Source organism: Hoplias malabaricus, chromosome 1, assembly GCF_029633855.1.
Source record: "Hoplias malabaricus isolate fHopMal1 chromosome 1, fHopMal1.hap1, whole genome shotgun sequence".
Lineage (NCBI taxonomy): Eukaryota > Metazoa > Chordata > Actinopteri > Characiformes > Erythrinidae > Hoplias > Hoplias malabaricus.
This window is the reverse complement of record NC_089800.1, coordinates 62,184,716-62,209,239: the sequence shown is the minus strand read 5'-3', so window position 1 is coordinate 62,209,239 and position 24,524 is coordinate 62,184,716. Positions and strand designations below refer to the sequence as shown.

At 38.7% G+C, this 24,524-nt stretch overlaps 1 protein-coding gene across 2 annotated transcripts in view; it reads left to right on the top strand.

The window, feature by feature from the left end:
• The window catches only part of nkx2.2a (NK2 homeobox 2a), a 50,505-nt gene that overhangs the window by 6,862 nt on the left and 19,119 nt on the right, over nt 1-24,524 (top strand). Inside the window, exons 4-5 of one of the 2 annotated variants that reach the window (XR_010802384.1) lie at nt 10,937-11,013; nt 15,909-17,841. The gene's annotated coding sequence lies outside the window, so the exon portion shown is untranslated. Of the gene's footprint in view, nt 1-10,936; nt 11,014-15,908; nt 17,842-24,524 lie in introns of those variants that run through there. The other variant, XM_066670022.1, reaches the window with a different exon arrangement.

The window sequence follows — 24,524 nt, the reverse complement described above, 5'->3', positions numbered from 1 at the left end:
CATTTTGAAAGCTGTGTCTACCTGTAGGGGTCAATTGAAATGAGTGATATGTCCCGGGAAATTATTCCACCAAACAGTGCTCTTTATCTTCTGATAGCCAGGAGCCACCATAGCCCACCAAAGTCAACAAATAAAAGCTAGGAACAAGGGATCATTTCATGATGAATTCCAACACTTTTTAAAAATGTATATGTGTATGTCATTAAATGGATAAGATCTTTGCAATGCCATTCTAGAGAAACTTGAGAATTGTTCACTGTGATGTTGAGAGTAGCCAGACGTGCAAAATATTCAATGCCTGGAAAAGCAGTAGCATATAAAGATGTTACATGAAATAAATAGAGCCAGTTATAGTCAGTCGCCCGGAGCCAGTTACATTGTTCGACAGCAGGGATGAGAGATGTTTTGGCTTGAAACTTATATTTTATAATTCATTTCTGGTAGAGAGATACGTGAACGTTGTGTCAGTTAAAAAGAGAACTAAAATTATTTATTTATATTTTCTGGACTCACTATTATTTTCCCACTATGGCCATCACACCCCCCACCCCCCCACCCCCACCACCACCCCTCCAACCCCTATAATCACACTGTTGTTTTGATAACAAATAAAATGTTTATATTAGTATTATAGTCAGTAAAACCCCTGAAATTGGTCCGTTAATTTAATGAACTGTTTCATTTAAGACCACCCCGACTGGCAATGTTTTAAATCAAAATTACTTAATTATGCAGAAATTTAGAAAAATGTGTGGACCTATTAACATTTTAGTAGCTTCTTCACCAAGTCAGAAAAATATCTACAGGCATGAAGCCTTTCCCTTTACAGTATCATTCCTACTCTATCCATATTTGTTAAAATTTCCACCCACAGCATAAGATGAAGCTGGGCAGTCAGGGAGATATAGGGTTAAACAAATCTCCATTCATCTCAATCCTCTTAAAGGTACATTTGCCATTTTCACTGTAGAGCCTGTCTGTGTTGTTGTAGTTCACCTACTTAGCCACTAGAGGTTGCACACCATAAATCCGAACCAGTGCACCAGTGTGTTAGTCAAAGTTCTAGACACACGAGTTCTGGTGGCCAAGCAGCTGAAACACAACAGTACAAACAGGCACTGTGGTGAAGAGTGCAGTGTTTCTCCAAGTAGAGAAGGCATTGCAGATATATAGATATTACATATATTGCACCTTTAAGTATCAGCTGTGGTAATTCACAATGTTAAACATTTATTGTTTAAAAAAATAATAATACATTGCACCTTTAAAGTAGAGCTTATAGCACTTGACGGAATGTAAATACAGCAATGTTGCACGTGTTAACATTATTAACTACAGCTGGAAGTGAAGGCAGAGTGGTTTAACTGGCACATGTTTATTAATGCGCATTGTCTCTTTAAAACTAAATCAGATGGAGGTCAGTATTTCTCTTCATACCTCTGTTATTCTGTGATATAAGGATTGTGCTTTTCTGATTTTTAAGGGATTGTGTGTATTCAGTGGACTCCTCTGGCATTAGATCCTTGGTGTAAACAGAAATCCAGGCTTCTCAGCAGGGTGCACTTTAAGTAATATATCATTTTCATGAAAAAGGAAGCTTGACACGAACACTGACAATCACTATAATTGTAGAGTTTCAGCTAAAGTTAATGAATCTTGAGTCTTCCTCTATTCTTGTGAAAATTACCACCACTAGGCGGCGCTTCTATTCTGTAATGAGAGGAAAATCTCTCTGTCTCTCACCCGGGGAATAGAGCAGAGCACATTATGTCATGTATCATGTTCCCAGGGCTTTTTTAGGAAAAGAAAAACACAGGAGCATCACATACCCAACATCATATGTCACATCTGTGCTGAGGGTCTTTGTGCATGGCTATTACTGTTTAAACACCAGACTCCCATCTAATATCTGCAGCCAAACATCCAACACTGGATCAAAAGTTATGGACAACTTTCCATCTTTCATCAAGGACATGTGTCTCTAATCAAATTATTTCCTAAAATAAATGACCTCCCCAATAACAGAGTCCTTTACAGTTACATTTTTAATTTCACAGAACCTAGAACATTGGTTTTGGAAAATATGTCAAGAAATATTGTCTAATAAATAATATCTAATTCTACAGGTTTTATCATGACAGGGACAACACTCTGCACATTTTGTTTTCTCTTACCTCAATGATAAGCATGCCTTCAGCATGAGTAGAAATCTGTCATTAAAAAAGCAATGCGCAGGACATTGAGGAAAGTCTTGTTGAGCAGCACACACATAAAATGTGAAAAATACATAAAAAGTGATTTTTTTACATTTTACGTGATTCTTATGACTTTATTGTGAGTATAAATGTCTTAGTCTAGACTGATGACTGGCTAAAAAGCATGTTACTAATATCTGAACTCTGCTGTGTGAATATAAATACAAGCACACATAGCAGTGCAGTAACTTTAGTAATGTTCAAAAAAAAAAAAAAGAAAATATATGAATTAAGAACATCCTGAAACATGCCATTTCCTTCTTGTAAGCCTTGATATAACCTTGGTTTATTGCTTTTTAAAGTACTACAAAGTGACATACTGTTGAGGAATCTGCATGGGTCAGTATAATAGTGGTGCTGAACATTTTTAACTGATGCCCTTGTCTTGATCTTCAGCATGATGTGAACATCTCCAGAGTACAGAGATGGAAGGATGTGTAGTTGGTGTGCACTGCTTCAGAGTAGATCTCAAGGTCCGCTATAGGGAGAGACTGTGTGATATCATTTTCCTTCGAGCCAGAATCAAGGCCTCAGACATGCCTTTACTATGTCAGCCATAGGGGCAGTGTATGCATCTGACAGCTCAGTCTTTCAAGATTAATGAGCTTATGAAAACCTTGTGTCTTCCCTCAGAAGCCAGGCTCGATATCTGTCAGTGTGACCAGCATAATAGTCCATTCATGACACTGGAATCCAGACGAAAAATTGAGCGTTGATGTCACAACAATCTCACTACTATTGGATACTGCTTTTAACACGGTGTGTGTGTGTGTGTTTCTGTGTGTGTGTATCAGAGAGAGAAAGAGAGAATGTTGGCTGTGGGTTACCAATATGGCAATAGTTTAAAAGGCGAAACAATTTTAATTTCTTCTTATAACTGTTTAAACCTGGTAGTAAAGCATGCTGCTAAAAATATATAGCTACCTTTGTAAAACCATCAGCAGAGTTGGCACGCAGGCAAGGCTACTGAGATTTAATTTTACCACATGTACTTTTGAATTGCTTGGGATTTGAATGGATTTATTGCCTGAAGTAATACTTTGTGATGCAGTCTGATTAATACAAACACACAACTGAAAAATTATAAAATTTCTTCATGGGCCACTGGGGCTGAGAGCTCAGGGTGAGTGGGCCCCTGGCACAGAGCTTGACGGAGCTGTTGAGTCATGAGGATGGACATGAACAGGAAGAAGAATGTTACGAGAAGTCACTTTTTTTTTGACATGGTACTAATATTTTGACTGAATCCACAGCGCAGTTGTGGATGCTGAGTTCTCCCACCTCATTCCCACTCAGCTTCCAGGCATCTGTAAATACCAGCCCTTATTTCTGCCCTTGTGTCAGTGCCAGCTGGGGCCTGCAGATGGTTGGTTTTGGGTGATCAACAAGGCCCTCGCTTCCATGTTCCACATAAGAGAGCTACTGACTTCCTGAAAGGCCCATGAACCTGTGCCGCTAGTCGTCTGTCATCCTGACCATCCGCTGAAAGCTGCATTAGTTAGGTCCCGTGTCTGCATAATGTCGGCCTGTTTGCGCAGTTACACACAGATTCGCCAAACTTCGCTCTTCTGGAGGGCAAAACTGAATCAATGCAATATCACTTTGTGGAAAAATTTATGTCCTTCAATCGCCAACAGAAATACACATTAGAACAGCCTCTGTTTTTTATTAAAATGAATGACTGGAATGCCAATTTAATTATTATAAAATAAATCATAATATAATAGTCTTATTACTGTGTCAGTTACAGTAGCAGACGTTTAGTGACTGAAGCTCTAATCATTTACTGAGTTTTCACAAATGGGAAGTGATTTTTCAGACGGGAACAGAACAAAATACACCTTACCCTTTGTATTTCTGCTGAAATGAACTGTATTAATAAAGTGTTTTGTTCCCCTTTGCTGCAATAATAGCCCCTGCTCTTCTGAGAACACTTTTTTGAACGTTTCTGTGAGGATTTGATTGCATTCAGTCACAAGAGGAATTGCCAGGTCAGGAACCGATGTTGGACGATTGGTTATGGCTCTCACAATTCCATTCTCTTCTTCCATAGTTCTCTGGGGAATGTTTTTTCTGCTCAATAAGCCACTGTTAGGGTTTTTTTCATAGTCCTTTAGCAAAACTTGACATTGATCTTGATGACCTTGTGCTCATGTGCCCTGGCTTCAACACATTCCATTATTTTCTTGCTTTCTTCATGTGTGTGTTACACAATGGGTGCACCTTAAATAACAGAATCAAGTAACGATAAGTGGTGTCTACAAAGCACAGGCTGTGTGGTCTATTTCTTATCATAATTAACAGGAAACGCTCAGATTAATCAGCAGCATCTTCTCTTTTTTGTGGAGTTGTCTCATTTTATTTAGGGGAAGTTTTAGGGGAAGTACTCGAACTGACACATGTAGAGGTATTTCAGACACAAATGGACCATCTTTACCTTGATGTACTAGACATGCAGCCCCCCTCAACCCCCACCATCCATCACCCTGCCTCACACACACACACACACACACACACACACACACACTGAACATGATAAAGCACTTCTCCATGCTCAAGTGCCTTTCTGATGGATTTCCGCTTCCATAGCAGAAAATAAATTGTTAAATGCATGAGAGCGATCCAAAGTTATGCTCACTGGGGGATTTCCAGTGTTTTTGGAAATTGATGACTTGTTATTACACCTCCACAGAATGAATGTGAAAATCTCCCATCATGCAGGTGGCAGAATCGAACATGCCCTCCTCAAGTCACAACACAGATGGCCATAAGCTGATCTGGACCTGATATTCCACACATCTCCACCCATACAGACACAGGTCAGCGTGGGCAAGAGCAATCTGCCTGGCTAATGCCATGAAGAAATCATTTGTAATGTGAGGATTGCTGTTTAGTTTTCCTGTTTGGGTCATTCTGACAGGAGTGGCTCTGTGCCAGAGTGTATAATCATTTTACACTGAATTACACTGCAACTCTTACCTTAGAAAACAGCAACTGTGCCATCAACACTGTACCCACTTTGGTTCTCTAAATGATCTGATTTATTTTATGCCAAAGTCACGATACAGATGTACGGAACAGTGTTAGGAGTCTTGCCCAAGGAATCTAATTTTCACAGTGTTATGAGGTGACCTGGGACAGTAATTAAAGAAAAGCAGTATTAAGTGGATTCAGACATGTGTCGATATGTAGATTAGACCATTTCTAAGGTATATATTTAAATCAGTTTAATTCCAGATGAGACAGATTGCTTTATTATCAAACAAATAGCAATCTAACCAGTAATATTTAAGTGGATTTATTCATTCATTCATTCACCCATTCATTTTCTGTAACCACTTATCCAGTTCAGGGTTCCCGGAATCACAAGGCATAAGGTGGGAACACACCCTGGAGGGGGCACCAGTCCTTCACAGGGTGACAGACACTCATACCTATGGACACTTTTGAGTCGCCAATCCACCTACTTACATGTGTTTTTGGACCGTGAGAGGAAACCAGAGCACCTGGTGGAAACCCACACAGACACAGGGAGAACACACCAGACAGTCAAAAACCCAAATCTTACCTAGTGTTCTTTTAAAATATGGACAATGACATGCCACTGAATGCACTACTGTCTTCCCACCTAAACACACACATGTCCCCACTGTGTGTTCATGTAAAACCACGGCAACAACCTGTAGTCACGTGATTCTGCCTTTATCTGCCACATGGAAGCAACCTGTAGAGGCTGACCAAGCATCTCGAGCAGCTCGTACCAAAGAAAAACACAGCATCTGTGGTTTGGACGTGCTGTGTGTTTAATATAATTAAGACGACACTGAACATAAAGAAGTCAAATGTAAACACTGAGAAAAAACTGTTTCAGCGACCAAAGCACAATCACACACCAAATATAAACAGTGCTCAGAAAACAAGAGACGAACAAGCTCCTAGCAACATTAGAAAAAATATCCCATATTTAATACTGGAACATATTTACAGCACAAGCCTCGTCACTGAACAATGAGGGTCAAAAATACAAAAACAATATAATCGTTCATTAATTGTAATCGTGGTCAAATGTACAATTAATCGTGATATTGATTTGTGTTCATATCGCCCAGCACTAGATGATCAGTAATAAATGTACCACAGTAAAGCACTGGGGTATGATATGACAACATGGATGAAGAATTTCATTGTAAACGAAACCCGTTCCTTACTGTGCAAATATCAATAAACTCTTTGAACTTGAAGTGCATTCTGACCAGAACACAGCAAATTTGCCAGTGTTAAATAAACACTGTTAGTCTTAAGTTTACACTGAATGATAAAACTGAACACAGTGTTGAATTAACACCGGTAAAACTGTGCTGAGTGGAGGGAGCTAAAGTGAGGGTTATCTGTGGAGTGTTAAAAGAAGTCACCCGATGAAGAACATTGTTATTAAATATGCCATCTTTCTTGTCTTGGAGTTGGCTACTGATCCTTCTGCAGTTTTTTATAGAAGTAGATTCACAGTTATGGCACCATGTTGTTGTTGACTGAAAGTACATGAACACAATGTGAAGCTCAGACATTCTTTCCATTCATTTGTGCTTCATTAAAGAATGAAATGAAACACTTGGACTGGGCCTGAGACAGAAGAATTACTCTCAGCCCCTTTAGAACATAAAGGGACTCGATCAGCACTTGCTAAATGCTTAGGGAGTTAGTTTTTCCTCTTCTGAAATAAAGGCTTACAGTGATGATGGGTTCCATACACATCCCAACAGCTTTGACAGCTGTGTGTGTGTGTGTGTGTACACGTACACAGTGGTGGAAGAAATGATTACACTCACATGCTGTAATTAGGAGATACACACCGTTTGCTGGAAATGTGACACAAGTCAAATTACATTCATTATCTCAGGACAAGTCTTTACCTCATCATCAGCTCATCAAAGGCTTTTGACACTTGGCTTATCCAGACTAATCAAACGGCTTGTGGTGTTTTCTGAGCAGCTAAAGCTCTGTGGCTTCTTACAAAACATGGTTACTATGGATGTAGACAAACACAATATAATTTGAGTGTATCTTCACCCTTAGTTGCACAGAATCAGTCTACTCTATAATTGCTTCCGTAGTTGTATTCATATTCCAGATTGAAAAACATGGCACATTCTGTGCTCTCTAGACTTCTCCACATTATCCTGAAGCTTTTGGATGGTGTTTCGTCATGCCAGAGAATTCTCTTCCGTTGTTCCATGGTGTTGCACCTTGCATGGCATTGAACATGGTGATCTTATATTCGTATGCAGCTACTCCATAGCATCCCATGTTGTTTCATGATTTTTAGAAAAGGCATTTGTGTTTACTGTCAGACTGACTGACACCTATTTTTCACACGCATGCACGAGTAGGAACTGTTACATCAGCCGTATTTCACAGAGAGAACTTAAGGTGGCGCCACTATACCCTCTGTTGCTAGTTCGGCCATATTTCACATTCCAGTTTGTGAACTAAATTTCGAACCATTTGGCGGTGACCAGAGATCCTCTTTTCCCTGGACAAGTCTCTTTTAGCACCTAGAAAAATGTGTTGACATGTTCAAGGGGTCAGAGAGTTGAGAGCTGAATTGGGACACACTTGTGCCGCTTCAGTGCTGTAGGTCCACCATCCACCGTGGTGCAGCTCAGTGTTTTACGGGAGCCTCAAACAGAAATGTTTTGAAAGTTGTTGAGGTAATATTTATCATAGTTTCTTCTTTATGTTTGGAGAATTTTTCTGTGACACAGCCTTTTGTTTTCTACTATATATTTAACAAAGAGAAAGTCATCTTGTCTGTCCCTATAACGACACGAGTACACGGACACATCTCACCGTTACTGACTTTCTGATGAGTAAATTACATCTGCACAGCTTTTTTGTTTAACTTTACACGATAACAGGCAAAATCTCCAGATTATTAAAGACAGAACACCAGAGCGAGGTGTTACTCATAATAAACGGGGCTATGAATTATCAGTCGGACCCTTATAGAAATGTAACTCAGTAATACGTATCTGTTCCTTTATTACGTATAGATCACTTGGTTGATAATATGTTAAGGTGCATGGTTTTAGAAATGTTCAAAATATGAAATGTTATCTTGTTGCTTTCTGGTAAACGAGTTGCTTTAATGTCGTCTCAATGCAGTGCTTCAGTTTTTTAGCTTTGATACAGCCACTGACAAGATAAACTAATTTTATAATTTATTACTTGTTATTATTGCAAACAAAGACATGGATATGAAGCACCAAAGCTTCTCCAGACATTCCAATGATAAGGGTATGCATCTTGGGCTTTCCTGGTTTTGAAATGCCAAAAACACCTCTGTGACAATGGCTATGTGGCTAACAGCAGTCTGGTTAAACTAAGCTTGCCTGGTTTCTCTTTACATTTGTTTGTGGAGAATTCTGGTTGTGGGTTTGAGCCCAATTCAAATCACTGTCTGTGAGGAGCTGAGTGTGTTCTCCCTGTGTCTGTGTGGGATTCTTCCAGATGCTATAGCTCTTCCTTGTGTCCAGTGATCCTAGGTAGGCCCTGGACCCACCACAACCCTGACCTGGATGAAACAGTTGCATTCAATGAATGAAAAAAAAATATTCAGGAAAATACCAATCCATCTTGATTTACTTAAGTAAATATAATTAGTTGGTACCCACATCTGAGCACTTGTAAAATGATGGATCTGAGCGATAATTTGTAGAACTAGTGTCTCAGCATGAACACCTCCCACCAGATGAAGCCCAGGGAGAGAGGCCTGGTTTCACATAAAAAACATCAGACACCTCACAAGATCCACAAGTGCTTGAACCAAACCAGACAAGTGTATACTCTTGAGACCAAAGGTTGCTTGAAGAATTCTTTGGTGCAGTGTCAAAGAAGAACTGTTTTTAGAGATTACAGAATCACCAAACACTGTTGATGTTCAGCTCAGCTCAGCGTTACTCAAAGAACCACATGTCTAAGCCTAGATGGGTTTATTCCCTGAGCACATACTCGTACAGACGCCACCACAGGGAAATCAATTTTTAAATATCTTTATTGGCTAAAATAAAGCTCCAAATTGGTGTGGTTAATCCCAAAGTATGCCCCCCCCCCCACACACACAATAATGTAGTATAAATCATATACTTGTAATTCATAAGTATTGTAATGTGTATTTTCTGTACTGCTTTGATTTTATTAGTGTCTTTTTTTGACATACGTTTGTTCTTTTATATTAATTAATTTTATTTAAATTTTATATTTTATTAATAATTCAAGTACATATTTTAATTCACTTTTAGAGTTCAATCGGGCAGCTACCAACATGACTGGTATATTCAGTATACTTTATGTATAACAATGTAATTTAAAAAACATAAAATAATTAGTGCAAAAAAATGGTTCCAAAACCACGTAAGTGAAAATTTAGGTTTTTTTTTTTATTCCCCCCTTTCACAAGGAAATGCTTTCCAATGCAGAGATGTACAAACATCTCTGTCACTAATGGGTCCATTTAAAGTATTGAAGATCACTGATTAAACGAGGCGTCTACAAAACTGGAAAAACTGAATAAAAAACTTAAAAGCATAGAACAAGAAGGAAATATTCTCTCTGTGTTTAAAAAAAAAAAAAAAAGGTCCGTGTGTAAATGAGGACACATGAGCACTGGTAGAGTTGTGACTATTGGCATTGCTGCCCTCTTGTGTATGAAGGTGGCAGTACAGTTTCTGTTAAGCAGTATATCCACCTCAGGATTTTACTCTTTTAACAGAAAATGAAATTCAGTATCTTTGAATTCACGTGTATCAGGTCTTTACATAACTCAGTTTTGGAACAACTGCTGGTTTTAATAACAGTTTTGTGAACCTTGTAATTATGCAGGGTACCAGGGTAAATCCTTCTTGGCTGGAGGTTGGACTATTGTACAGAAGGAATAGCTTGAGCACGGTTTAAACAAATTTTTTTATCATATATGTTGGATGTGTGGAGAATAACAGGTAAAGTATTCTGTTCACTTGATGTTGATATATGCTGACTCATATATATACCTTGTATATATCCTGCTGCATATAATTAAGAAGGCCTATATTATTGTTGTAAAATATTGTTGCTCTCCATAGAAAATAAGTATCTCTCTTTTTGTTAATCTGTAGTTTAAAACATCATTTGATGCAGTTGTCCTTCAAAATGTGTGAAAATTCCATGATGAATGAACCAATAGAAATGCTCCAAAATTACTTGGAATAAAATCTTTTTTCACTGACTTTCATTGAAAGTTAAGAAAGTTTTTTTCTTTCTCCTGTAAAGTCACTGTTTTGGAGGAATGTGATTTACTTTGGACAGCAGCAATATACAAAATCCTCATTGCCAGAAAAATTTAACTCTGATTTCTTAATTCACTTGAAGCTTCATTTAACTTGGAGGCAAGTTTCCACTGGGACGGCTTATGCAACAATATTAATCATAGTTAAATGACTGAATGGATGCTCTAAACTGACCTTTAGGGGTAAAACAACTCGTTACGTCTTCACTTTCAGTAACACTCATGTAAAGAACAAAACTTTATAAAATATACACACATACGGGGCCTCGGGTGTATTCCAGCCCTGCTTTTATCAGTGTAATACTGGTGTTGACGTACTGCACTTGGTTTCTGTTTCTCTTTGGTGATCCCACATCTACAGCAGCGGGGACAGTGGGGAAGGTGTTGAAGCTGAGCGTGAGGATACAGTTGGTGAAGAAGTTGCTGAACAGGTTGAAGGTAATACACTCCGTCTCCGGAGGCCCAGACTCAACCAAGCATGACATTATTAGCATTCTCCAGCTAACATGTTTGACTTCAGGTTAGGAAAGAATTTATCACTGTCTGCTTCTGCTCTGAAGAAGATTCATTGTGATGTAGCCTTTTCTTTTCTCTTTACTTTTTTCTGTTTCCTGTTGGATCAGAGCCAAAACAAGCTCTTGCAGGTTCACCGAGGGAACGTCTCATTTATTCTCTAGATTTTTTTCTGTATTATTTTGCTAACATAATTTTAAACATGTAGCTGTAATTTTATTTTTGGTGTAGAAGTCATAATTACCACCAGAAAAGCAGCAAAACATATATAAAGTGATTGTATAATATTGTTATATTTTGTTCTGTAAGGTGCAACACACTGGAGATGAAAAATCAAACTGCTTTGTAGTCCGTAAATGAAGCACGTTATGTTCAATATAGCGGGTCTACCACATGGGGGCAGTCATGTTTAAATAAACCGGACAATACTTTTCATAATAATAATAAACGTTTCATAATGTGATGAAGAATAATTAGAGAAAATGACAACGACTACTTTTAAAACAGCTTGATTATTATACTAACTTTATTACTGCAAATATATTTAACTCTTCACTGTGAGTTATTCCACATGACCTTTTGAAATTGTATGTTCACTAAGGGGTTTTTTCTTTGTTTTTGAAGGTGGGGTTTGTTTGTTTGCCTGTGTACAGTTGTTTTGTGAGTACAGACAAGAATAGATTGGATTCCTGGCCCGGTTGCCTCAGGTATATCAGGTTCTCGAGTGAGAAAGCAGATATGTTTGATGTTGTTGATAAGACGATCTGAACTCCTGATAGACTCAGGCTCTGAACAAATCATGCTGAACATTACACGTTTTCTACAAAACCTAAACCGTATCCTAAACACATCCCTGCACTATTAACCTCCTCAGTTGATTTAGAAAAACAAATATACATTTATAAAACCAAGTAAATTAACAGTAACAGTAGATGAAATTAACTGTAGACAATACACTTAATGAACCATGACGTTCCAGCCACATCCTGGTTTCAACATACTTTGTCCACATTATATAAGGGCACTCTGTAGTTGTGATCATGGATCATGGATCATTGTCAGTGCTGCAGTGACACTGGCTTGGTGGTGATATGATAATATGTCTTGTGCTGGTCCAATTGGATCAGACATAGCAGGGCTGCTAGAATACTTAAGTCACTCATTGTCAACGTTGGATTGAGAATCATCCGCTAACCAAAAATACCCAGCCAACAGTGGATATTGTGGAAGAGCAAGGTCTAACAAATAAGAAAAAATATGGGTACAGTGTTTAAAATGGACCGGATGTTATTATATAAAGCATGTATCTTGCCAGTGGATAAACAATGTTTTGCCAGTTCCACGTATTCTTGAACTAATACACCACCTTCTGGACAGGAGCGGAAGTAGCACGTTCAACGTTTTAAAACAGAAGGCTCTTCCATGCGTGTGACCTACTTCAGAATTATGGTCTTAAAGAATAATACGGGAAGATTAAACAAATATATTTGTCTATTAACACCAACAATGTAAATATTAACCACATTTAACACCAAATTACGGGCCGTATTCAGAAGATAGAAATGAACATTTCACTTTAGTGAGAAACGAACTGTTACAATCATCAGCGTTCCTCCGTCACACATCACACGCGCAGCGCAGATCAACACTTCCGGATCCTGACGCCTGTTTACTGAGATCCTGCGCAACTTTTCGCTCTAATCCCCACCCCCAGTGCTGTAAAAACTCACGGGTTGATTAATCCACCGAAGCAGACCAGCTTGATGTTGGCTTCTTATTCCTCGTTTGAATTTTCCGAGCCAGCATTTTTTTTTCAAAGGAACGTTTGAACAGAACGTTTGAATAATTAGCTGGGAAACCAAGGCGGGGATTTTTCGCATTTCTTTCCTCAGATACATAAATAAAAGTATGAATAAATAAATGTCAAGTATGGTGGCACATAGAAGCTAAACATAATAGAGAAAAAACAAAAAAAGAGCAAAGAAAATAACAGAAAAAATGGGCGAACGAGACATTAGGAACACAGTATTAAAAACATAACACACATCACTTTGGATGATTTTGTTTTGTAAAGATAATTTATATCCTGGACATGGTTTAATTTGGTGTCTGTGTACCAGTTTTGCAGTTCATGACCAGAACATGTATGTGTGTGTGTGTGTGTGTATAATATATATATATATATATATATATATATATATATATAATTTTTTTTTCCATTAGACCCTTGACAACTTTTACTTCTTCCAGAGTAATTATTGTTTTGAAGTAATAGTATTAGACTTGGCTACTCTACCCATCTCTCATCTCTGCAGCTCCATGAAGTGCTTCACGTCTAAGAAGATAGAATATTCTAGAACGAACGAACGAATGAATGACTGAATGGCCTCCACTCGTCTGCTTTTACAGAACTGTGATCAAGCTTCTTTTTCACCACCAGTAGTTGGCAGTGCAGGCTTTAGTGTATACTTTCAATACAGGTCACAGTCAAAGCCCTGCTTTATGAGAAGAGCTATGAACAGATGTCAGTTCTCTGTTTGACCTTCATGTGTGTCCTTTACCTGTAATAGAGTTGTGTTCCTCCTCTATGGCATTATCTTCCCCAATTCACTCTCGAAAACACTTTCAAGGCTACTCTGTTGGGTGATTTGCAGAGAAAAGCTCTTCCATATTTATCTTCACTTCTCAATGCTGGACATGGACAATGGAGTATGTGAAGAACTCACACATTCAGGCAGTTTCTCCTTAGAGTTTTTACTTCAACAGACACTTTCAAACTATGAAAAAAAAGAAGTCTAAAGTCAGCTGTCTACAGCAAGTGAAGTGACCAACACATGCCAATCTACAGCTCTTTGAAACTACTGTAAACAGCTGAAGACCTCAAGAACAGATGCTTCTTCAAACTTAATAATCTACATCATGCACAACTCACAATTTAAAATGTTTATAAAATAAAAAGTTTGATATAGAATGCGAACACTGTAAAAGTTTCATATATAGAAAATAAGCCACTGGAACCCATAGTGTCTATAATGACACAAGGTCCAACACATTTAAATGTCTGTCTCTTTAGTCTGCAGATGTTTTACTCCACCCAGTCATACCTTAAAGTGATTTAAGGGGTTGTTTTGGCCACAAGGTTTTTTTCATTCAGGTGCAATATAGGAAAGACAGTCAGAACACAGTTCATGTACATAGATCACCCTTAAAAGCAGTGGAGGAAACTTAATGAAAAATGTAGGATTAGGTCCCTTTTAATATGATAAATTGTTGATTATAGAGGATAAATATATTTAATATTATTAGTGGTTCTCATTAGGGATTTCAAGTTGTTCACTTTAATCTATTAGTGATTGCTTTATTAAAAGTGTCTTAGAGAGAAAAGAAAGCCTTAGATATCCCTTAAACTGCACAGTCATAATGTACATTATTGTTCATCAGGTTACAAATAATGTACATTTACCCCTCAAAGCTACAGCAGAGGTCTTAAAACCTGCGCCCATTAACCCTTGTATTTACCTGTGTTTCTTTGAAAAATGTGGTCATTTCTACCTTTTCAGAACCTAAATGTTTAATATAAAGGAAATAAAATAAAAATATTTAGGGTGTGTATAAAGCTGAAGAAAACATAACAGCAATGGATAAATGTAACTGCATTTATTGGTAATTTTACACACTACAATGACATTTCTTGTGTATTTCACCCCTACATGGCAGTGAAAACACATGGCAGTTGCTTAAGGGCAACTCCGCTATGGACTGAGGGAGGAGGACAGCACTGTTCTTTCCTGCTGTTTGTGGGGATTAAAAAACACCTAATTTTACCCAGTGAGAGTCAAATATCTTTTTTTAACAGTGTGTAGTCATGTTTACTCATTTGTTGTGATGATAAACCTGGGATTTATACGCTAACTGATTAAAGTCTCCTAATATATAAACTAGGACACATTTAATAAAAACCCCAACCCTCTTCCTGTCTAGTCCTAGTCTAGTCAATCTCAACTTTATCGTCATTCCTAATCATCAGTGATGTGAGGAGTTAAATATAGCAGGACATGGTGCTATATGTAATACAGAAGAAAGAACAACAGAAGATGTGATAGAGAGTTAATTCAATAATACACACATAGTTAATACATACATAATGTTTATAAACACATTTCTTATAGTATATAATATATATTAATTAAGCTAAGCACAAGAGTGTTGAGATAAGACTAGGGTATCAGATCGGTGTTTTCATTAGTGAACTGACTGCGTAGTGTGTAAATATGAGTGCTGTGTTAACAGATCAGTTTAGCTCTGGAACCAGGAACAAGGAGTCTTAAAATTACTCAAAAAAGGAAGAAAGATAAAAAGATGAATACTCTATTCAAGTGGGATTATATATTTTGTTTTATACTTGAATTTGATTCCATTCACACTGGACTGTTTTGAACTGTCTATAGGCATTATTTTCTATTTAAAAATGCTACGGTACAAATAGAGCTATGCACATTTCTTCTTATTAAAAGTCGCCTTGATGGTACATTTGCACTGTTCTATGCTCTGGTGAACATGAATGTACCTCTATAGCTGGATCCTTCATGTAGGACTTCTCCCATGCACTCTTTGTCCAGTAGGTGGCAGTCTACCCTCATTCTTTACAGCTGCTGAGGGACGAAAAGCTGCTCCAAGAACATGGAGGAGAGAAGAGATCTAATTCAGAAGTGTACTGAAGACTTGTGTCCTTTTCTGAACTCTGGGATGGTGACGAACACTCTCTCTCTCTCTCTCTCTCTCTCTCTCTCTCTCTCTCTCTCTCTCTCTCTTTCTCCAAGGTTTCTGAGGCAGGGTTTAGAAAGCGCAGGATTGTTGCTGGTGTTGAGGTCGTGTGTAAGAAGATGATGGTCTCCACTGGGGGAAGGAAATCAAATCGAAACTCGTCGTCGAATGTCAATGAAAGAGATAAACTGCTCCAGATGAGTTTTGAGCGGCGCACTGGAGACATTGAAGAGACTGAACTTCAGTGGCTCGCTGTAGGCTACTTGCTATGGTGGGTCACCGCTGGGGGCACAGAGCTAGGTAGCTATTTCCAGTTCTTTACTTCAGCGGCTAGTTTTTCACCACCGATTAGGTCAGTGCTGTTGGGACGGGGCTGCGTCGTACAACAAACCGGTTTTTGTTGACCGTCTAATTGAGTTCACTGATGGCAGGCTTTGTGCGGGTTTATTGTGGTGACGAGTTAAATTCATCTCTCCAGTCTGAAAAGCTTGGGCTGATTGGTGTAACTCAGTAGATGGAAAAGACTGTGTAGAGGCCTTGAGTTTGTGATGGGGTTCGTGGAGGTGGCAAACTGCCTCTGACCCTAAGCCCCCCACCTAAGCAGTCCTCACTACCACCACCACCAACACACGCACATCCCTACCACCTTAGCACCACATAAACCTTCCCAACAGCAGCTACATCCCCCAACTTTACCACCACATAAGCCTTCCCAGTACCACCCATATACCCCACCACCACCACCACTGCCAACAAGTACACCTCCACCCGCCAGCCATCCACTCTGAAACTCAAGCAAATCTTCTGACATTGATCCTCCGTTCCTCGCCTCCTAATTTCATTTCGGTCGCACACGAGCGCCAGTGCCAGAGCGCCTCCGCTATCTGCAGCTCATCTTGACAGACAATTGTATTTACTATTTTCCTTTTCACAAGCCAATAAAGGCGAGGCTGTTATTGCATCAGATTAAATGAAAAACTGTTTAATGATTCCAATTTATAACTCTAGAGCGAATAATGCTGCGTTTAAGAGCTGACAGGAGATGATAAATGGGGGCTCATATAAAACATATTCCCAGTGAAGAATGGCTGGAGATGAATTGCACGCTGATACAAAGCCCTGATAACAACAACAAAACCCCCCCTAAGAGCCACTAGAAGACTTAATAATGTGCTATTCATTTTCAAGTGATTATTCCTGCTTAATAAAAGTGCACAAATCAACAGCATAAAATATACGCGTCTGAAAACCAAATGCACCAGTTCCTTCAGTGGGAAGAAAGAGCTATAGCTATAGGTGCATCTCCTCCTACCACCTTTCTTGATGTATGACCGCGTATGAAGACTGGACCCCGTTCATGTGATTTAATGAGATAGCGATTTCCACCAGGCCATCCATCAATGGCTTGCTTCTTTCCTGGCTGCTTGTCACAGTCTCCTCTGCTGCTGGGGTTTTGATCATACACTGAGCACCGCAGCTTCAGTGGACTGAGGCCCCACATAAGGGTCGTTTATGCAAATCAAGAGCACAAACACAGTTTTTGCTAGACCAGTTTTACCATATTTGTTGCCGTTTCTCACCATGGCTACTCCATTTCTCACTGCATGCATGTCCTTAACAGCTGGCAAGTAACAAACAGATAAAAACCAACAGTTTCACATGTAGTTTGTTGCTGTCAGAGCAAAACTACGTCTGGTTCCATCTTACATTGCAAGTTATTGCTTTCTGTAAAGTCCTATGATATAGAAACAATGATTTGTTGTGAGAGTGGCAATATGTCCTGTGTATTATTTAATACACCTCCTGGGCCTCCACACAAAACATCTTCCATCATACCCTCATTAGTATGCTTTCTCGGCGCGATACTCTCCTTGAAGAACCTTTTGAAGTAGATGGTTCTTTGCAGACCCATATTCACACTTGCTGAAAAAATGCAATGAAAACGGATAAATCTGTGATGTTTTTTTTTAATTCTCTTGAACCTTTAACTGATACAAGTACAAAAAATAGTTGTGTTTGATTTTGTTTTGAAAATATATCAGTATATATTGAATAAATAAATTAATAAATAATAGTGTGAAAATAGAGTGGATTTGAGACTTTATTTTCTATGTTAAATATGTTTGCAAATGTATGTGCTCCAAAAATGGCAGCTGCCAGGTCTTTTTCCAGCAAGATCCCAAGATCCATCTCAAATTGTAGTCAGAGTCTATCCTTTATTTATTTATTTTTTCATATAAAATGAACAGCATGTTTTCCATGTTAATGAGGAAAGGCACCACGTAGACTGTTACCAGCCACAGATGCAAACGCCATTATCTTTCATGGTATGTGGGATACATCAGTGACCATGGCATGGATAACTTGCCATCAAGATGACGTCTTTTCCTGGGAAGTCCATGATTAGTTCAGCAAGTCAATGCCAGTCGTCCTTCTGGAAGTGTTTGTGACTGACTGACTTTACTGTCTCCTGTGGCACATCATGAAGAGTCCTGTTTCAAGCAAAAATAAAATGCAAAAATGTCACTTTAAATTTTAGCAGTTAGTATCCGCAGTTTTCAAATGTTTAAACAATGAATAGGAAAGGAAAGGAGATGCATACAGTGGTAAACAAGTTATTCAGTGGAAATACTAGACTATTGTGTGCTTTTGTCAGTTAAATAAAGCTTCAAGAGAAATAACAAATCACAAATTCTTGATTCAAAATTTTCCAACTTTTCTGGAAGATGTTTTACGCTCAAACCAAGAACCGTTAGAAGTCTTGATTTTTCGATCACATCAGGAAGCTTCAGTTCCGGTTATAGCTCATCTACCTCCACACTCTTCTGTTGTCAAGGGCAACCTATGTTCATGGGCAGGACAAGCGATAATCTACACATTTGAATGATAAAAGTGCCTGACTAATGAGAAAATGCAAATGGTGGAGCGTTTGATGAAGAAACAAGAGAGGGGGAGCACTTTTTGCGTGACACCTGGGCGGCAGATGAGGATGGCAGCATTGTGAGCCAAAGCCAGCGGTTGAGTCCGGTGGGCAGGGAGGGCGTGGAGGTTAAATGACCCCACCTGAAGTGAAGGAGACCCTGAAGAAGAGCACATTAGAAACTGAAAGCCAGAGGTTGACAATGCTCTGTTTCTCAGAGCTGGGAATGCCAGGTGGCGGCACCTTGGTTAAAAGGCAATTACTGCTGAGAAGAGTGAGGAGAATTAAAGAACTGGATCCTCTGAAGACCAAGTGACACAGCTTTGATGCTATTGTTGGGTCCTAACTTGAAGGTCCATAAATCATTCCCTTGCCCTTGAACAGGAATTCATCAGATTACGCTGTGCCAAGAACATTAGGTCATTTTGAATATTGCATCACTGACAGATTTTATATCTGTCCTTGTCTGGAGAAATCATCATGTCTCAGAGTGGTATGTTTACAGGACAAAATATTAGCTTTGAAGTTATATAGGATCATTGCTATTGGCCGATTCATTGTGAAATGTTACGACAACGTAAACAGCAGCTGGACTTTTCAAATTCAATTTTCTGTTTCTATTTGAGATAATAATAAAATCTTTGTCCCAATTGGAACTATATATAAACTAAAATTACCTACACACTGTGATAATTAAGTGATAATTAAGTGATAGAGATGGTGCAGAATCGCTTGGAAAAACGTAATTTAAATTATTGGTATAAACTAAAATTAAAGATGATTTCTGCTGATTTGTTTTCTTAAAATTTTATATTTTAAAAAGAAAATGTGCATGATATTTCATTCTCTCACTCTCTCTCTCTCTCTCTCTCTCTCTCTCTCTCTCTCTCTCTCTCTCTTTAAACATTGCAAATATAGCCATTTTATTCACCATCCAAACAGCAGTGAACCTACACCATTTAATACATAGTTCTTTAAATGGTGAAATAGTAAACAGAGATACTATTAATAATCTACTACAGAACACAGTCACAGGCTTCAGACTGTCGTATTAACCATGTCATGCTGAATGCCTAAGGCATTGAATGCATTAGATGCCTGGTTCCTATCACCACCACTTTAAACTATTCTGATTGAGAACATTCCTCTTTCACATCGAACCAGTCGCAACGAATGTGTTGATGTGATAAACACTTCTGAACTTCTGAATTTCTGAAAACGTATTATTCTGAGACATTGCTCTGGCAGAGTGGATATGTCCTGTATATAGTGTAGCTGTGAAATAGACTGATTTATGGGGTGTATACGCTTTGACAGATGAAAATGAGTGTGTACTGATGTCTGCTGGTGTGTTTGCTGTGAAGAGGCAGCATCTCGCGACCCCCATCAGCCATCCTTGAGCCATCCACAGTAATTGCTTGACACCTCGATTGTTGCACAGAACAAGAGTTGGGCCCTTCAGGGCCACTCGGCTACATCCTAGCAACACCCTGCGTCCTCTTTCCTGGACACTCACACTCCTCTCCCAACATAAGCCTTCCTCACCCCACCCACAACCCCCTCCTCTCAACAGCCCCTCTCAGTCCTTCTACAAGACCCCTGGCCAGTGCTTGAGGAATGGGGTCCTGAATAGGCCTTGCCCTGCCTATTGTCCAGGGCTTCTCTTTATGTACACAGCTTTTACTTTGTGTGTTTTCGTCTCTTTAATTGCATCTCTTTGGTCAATCAATACACCGTGCTGATGACATCACCCAGCTCCTTTCACTGGCCTCTGGACCAGGTGATAGCTGTGGAGCCTAAAGCTGTGGGAAAGATTCAGTTGGGCCAACAACTTATGAACCCTGTGTGAATACTATAAACCACCTTTGGCCCTTCTTCCTCTTTTACCTCACACATACACCCACACACACACACACACACACAGAGAGAGAGAGATATATACAGGCACCTCTGTAAAATACTTTTTTGATATATTAGTAGTCGTCATAGAATGGAAATATTTATTACACTGTTATTATAATGTCATTACATGTTTGTGATTAGTACATTTTATTGATCCTGTTTATAAAATAGTCAGTGTTCTTTAGCTCCTAGATTTCTTCAAGACGATCAGAGTGCAAGGTTATAGTTCTAGCAGCATATTACATTGAAAAGTCCAGTGTGGTATTCTATGAACAATTAATTATGGTGCAAAATAATAGTTTGATAATGGAATAATTGAAAACAAAAAGCTGAAATTACCTATTGCCAATGAGGAGGTTCAATGTAAATAATTTGCTTTACACAGCAAATGATTTGAAAAAAAAAAGTCTAATGTGTTTGGTACGTCAGGCCCTGTGTTATTAAAGTAGAACCTCTCAAGCTTTATTACATGCCAAAAATATAACTACTGTCCAGCTTCAAAGAATCCTTAGAAACATATAAGACATGTGATATAACTTATATATATTTTGTGATATAACTTATGTATGTGGAAATCTGTGGTTTGCCTTCACACACACACACACACACACACACACATACACACAAACATATGAACTTCAACTTCTCAGACCAGGGACTCATGATTGTCTAATCTGTAAAACCAAAATGCAAAGAGTATACTGTAAAGGATAATTTAAATGTACATGAATATACACCTGAGGCAGTATCACAGTTTCTCATGTGTCTCACTGAAGGTTATATACCTTTTATATCATGATAACTCAGTACCGGTTTAGTTCAGATGTGCTGTTATATCTTTACCTTTACTCTTTATGTGCTGTCATCGCTTTACCATTGTCTCATTACTGACTCTAGCATTCCTTACAACCACTTAAACCATGGTCTAACTTCAGCTCACTCTTGGTCAGTTTGATTGTGCACTGAGCTCTTTTGCCCATAGAATAATCTCACCATAGTTCTTTGAAGCTCAGGAAGGTTCTTTAAACAAGCACTCGTACATATCACCAGGTGTGAGCAGTATTGGAGTAATACAGTACGTCATGAAACCATTCAAACCTGCTGAAAGTTATTAGCACGGTCTGGATTTCAAATGATGCTTTTTGCCTGTTTTTTCTATCAATTATTAACAAGCAACTTGTAAGAGCCAGATAACAGTTAATTAATTTGTAGTAGCAATTTAGTTAAAACGATTAAAATATGTGAAAGTAATTTAATAAGAGTTCATAATGATTGTATTTTCTAAAATGTATAATTGAGTGACCTATGAACTTTTAAATAATATATATACTTTTTTTTTTTCAAATACTGGTTGATAGACGGACAGCCAAAATTGGACAAAAGGATTTGCAAGATACAGAGGGCCACTACACTACTTATTAAAAAAACAATAACCAACTCAAATATCTTGATTGTGATTAAACATTCATACCATTTTCAAGGGAAGCAACATAACATCGTTATTACACTGTGCATTAATAAAAGCATATTTTAAATTATCTTGGTGCATTTGAGTTAGATCATTTTTGATTGAACTTTTACCAAATGCTGGTGTAGTTTAATACATTTTATAGAATTGAAAACCAGGGTAACAGAGATACAGTTTTGTTCTGAAGCAATATGGGAGTTACATGTGCGTTCTGGAGCATGTCTCAGCTGATTTAATCCCTGTATGGCAATTGTCTCTTAACTTGTAAAACATGGCATATTTTCTACAACCATAATTTATACATAAAATACATTTATAAATAATCAGTCTGTTTAAGGCTCATTGGTTTGGGCTGAAGGATGCACCAGTCCAAAATATCATAAGCTCTGTGGTAAATAGGTCTCTGTGGAAAAGGTTAAAAATGAGGAGCCTTTAATAATAAAAATAATAATACATAATAATACAAATACATATGTTGAGCAAAGTGTTGTCAACAATGAAACCAAGACAGAAAGCTTTTTGGGTAAACTTTAAAATATTGCACATGGTGCAAATGAAACACTGCCAATGCCCCAAGAACAACAATCTGGGTGTAGTATAGTAATGCACAGTGATATCCACATGAAGAGACAGAGCATTTCTGTTCAGATTTGAGGCCGATAATATACAGCAGCAGAGAAACATTGCAAAGCTTGGTCAAAAGTTTGGTACTTGGTACATTCAAGGTACTATATATATATATATATATATATATATATATATATATATACACACACACACACACACACACACACACACACACAGCTACATTCGAATGGCTTTTAACATATGTGCAAAACATTATTGTCACTTTTAGCACAGATATCTCCTCACTGTTGTTACCGTTGCCATGCTCTATGTGCTAAAGCCAAATGGCTGTACAAATAAGGAAGTGATTAGAACATCACCGGGAGGAAACCTTCTGTTCCAGCTTTTCATTCAGAACACAGCCACCGTGTTTTTAAGGGCTTTGGTAATATTATGACTGTTAAATAAACCTGAATACTGGGCACAGAATAAACCTTCTGAGCTGTTTGACCGTGTTTTGGAAAACACAGCTAGCAGTGCTTTGAATTGCTTTTCTGGGTAAATATTCCACCACAACATTCTGCTTTGTGGTAGCTTTTTTTTTTTTCAAACAATCTGCAAGTCCCAGTCTAAGTCCCTTCATGTCACGTGCGATTTGAGACTATAAGTGCCAGCAAAACAATTTTCTTGACCCTTGACTCCACACCAAAGAGACAGAAATGGAGGGAGAGTGAACTAGTCCCAGTGCAGACTGTAGTGATGAAGGGAGATCAGTGGAATTATCTATGAAGGGCCATATACTCTCCAGTTACCATTTCAACAATGACTTTCTAAGTGGCCACCACACCAACACTGAGCAAGGGAACATATAATTATCTTTTTGTTTACTTTAATAAGGAGACATCCGAGTGCTCCAGCATGAAGCGCGCACACACACACACACACACACACACACACACACACGCACACACACACACACACACACACACACACTCGTGCACTAGAAAAATAAACCTAAAACAGCAAGAATTATATTATCCTATTCATGTGCTGCAATTAAAACATTAGTAATTAATTGCCTTTAACTAACCTAACTGCTATGCAAATGTGGCCATCTGAGAGAGTTGCGGAACACAAAGATGTTTTTTTCGAACCCTCCAGCTTATGGGCAATTTAAAGTTCAAAATGTTGTTTAGAATGTGACGTGATGGTGCTGTTTCATTTCAAGAGGCACTTATCTCAAAGTCAACATCTTACCTCTGTTTTCCCTCATGCCATGCTCTGCCACCTTTATTAGGCGGTAGCCTGGCAACCACAAGAGCATAGCTTTAGCAAATGGCTGAATTTGGGATGCGACCGGCCCCGCGTGGCCCTGTGGCCTTGACCTTCGCAGCCATTTTGGCTCCCTTTTCTCTGGCTGCCCCAGAAGGTGTCAGTGATAAACGTTACCTTGTCTAGGCAGGTGTGCCCGTATGGAGAGGCCCATCGCACTGAGGGGGTCGCCAACCCCATGCCATTACCCCATTTATTCAAATAATGGCCCATTAAAGGGCAGCCATTGAGAATGTGTCTGTTTGTGGCCCGTGAATAAAGGAAATAATTACCTGAGAGACATGGTGCTGCATTTAGTACTTCTACTGTACTTTGACTGAGCGTTGGGGACTGTGCTGGATGGAGCTATGACCACTAGATGGCAGCAAAGAAGAGTGCCAAGCAGGGGGCCCAGCAGTTGTCTCTATGGTGACAATGTAGTGCCAGGCTCACCTTCAGCAAGCTGGTTACGGTACACAGCCAAGTTGAAAAGTTTACTCTGAG